The following is a 1,232-nucleotide window of genomic DNA, read 5'->3' on the forward strand; positions in this document are numbered from 1 at the left end:
ATAAATATATATATTTATATATATTTATTTGTTGAAATATTATATAAATATTTTATATGTATTAATTTTATTCGAATTATTAAAATACGGCCTAAGAGAGTATGTTATATATTTATTTATGATAAATATAAATAAATATTTTTAGCCTAGGGGAGAGTGACCTAAATCGGATAGTTCCAAATAGGACTTTTTTAATTTAAATGAATACAGTTAAGCACAGATTTGTATACTATTATAATGTAAAGACCTTGTAAGACCGAACATGTGACAACAGTTCGGCAGTTCTGTCATAACATTCATAGAATAAACGTAAATCAGTGTTTTCATTGAGTGAAAATTTTTTTAAAAAAGAAAATCCTTATAAATTATTATTTAAAAGATGTTAAAAATTTGAAAGGTAATTGATTTAAGATAATTAAAAAATTCAAAAATATTTTGTGATCACTTTTGCGGTTTATTGTAAAATTTGTTCGAAAAAAAAAGTTCGAAAGAATCCGTGTCCAAATCGCACAGTACAGTAGATAACTTATAGATCTGATTGTAGTATTGGGGTGATTGGCCGACCAGATCTAGTCCACGGAATTAAATCAGTAAAATATCATGAGTCATCAGGCTCAGAATCACATACATAATGAATATTATTTAATTTACAACTGTTGCAAATTTTCTTTGCTGGAACTATTTTGGTTTTATTTATGAAAGAAACTATATTTTATTATTTTAATTATGCGTGTTCCATCTTTTTGGCAATATCTATATTGACCGTCATACATATCTACATCTATACGTATATACCTATATCTATTAACATTTAGTGTTCGTGAATCACCGAAGTAGCGGTTTCCAATACAATTACAGAGATCAAGCAGTGTTGGATGTAGTACAACTTAAGATGGATGACCGAAGGGGATGTTTAATGAAAATAACTTCTGAATTTAAGCGAAAACGTTTCTTTTTAATCGCAATTTTATTGTATATATTTTAGAATATGATGTTAATCAATAATACTTATTTTAGCAATAAAATTGGATTAATTAATTTTTTGCCGGGATCATAATGTTTGTAAAATATTTTCATATTTATCACTATATTTACGATTACATAATATTTATGATACATCTTTAAAATCTGTGTAATCTGAGATCACAAAAATATTTACAGAATATTTTAATAAAATAAATTTTATAAATATTTTGTAAATATTTTATAAAATCTGTGTGTAATCAGGACAA

This window comes from Trachymyrmex septentrionalis, unplaced genomic scaffold, assembly GCF_001594115.1.
Source record: "Trachymyrmex septentrionalis isolate Tsep2-gDNA-1 unplaced genomic scaffold, Tsep1.0 scaffold108, whole genome shotgun sequence".
Lineage (NCBI taxonomy): Eukaryota > Metazoa > Arthropoda > Insecta > Hymenoptera > Formicidae > Trachymyrmex > Trachymyrmex septentrionalis.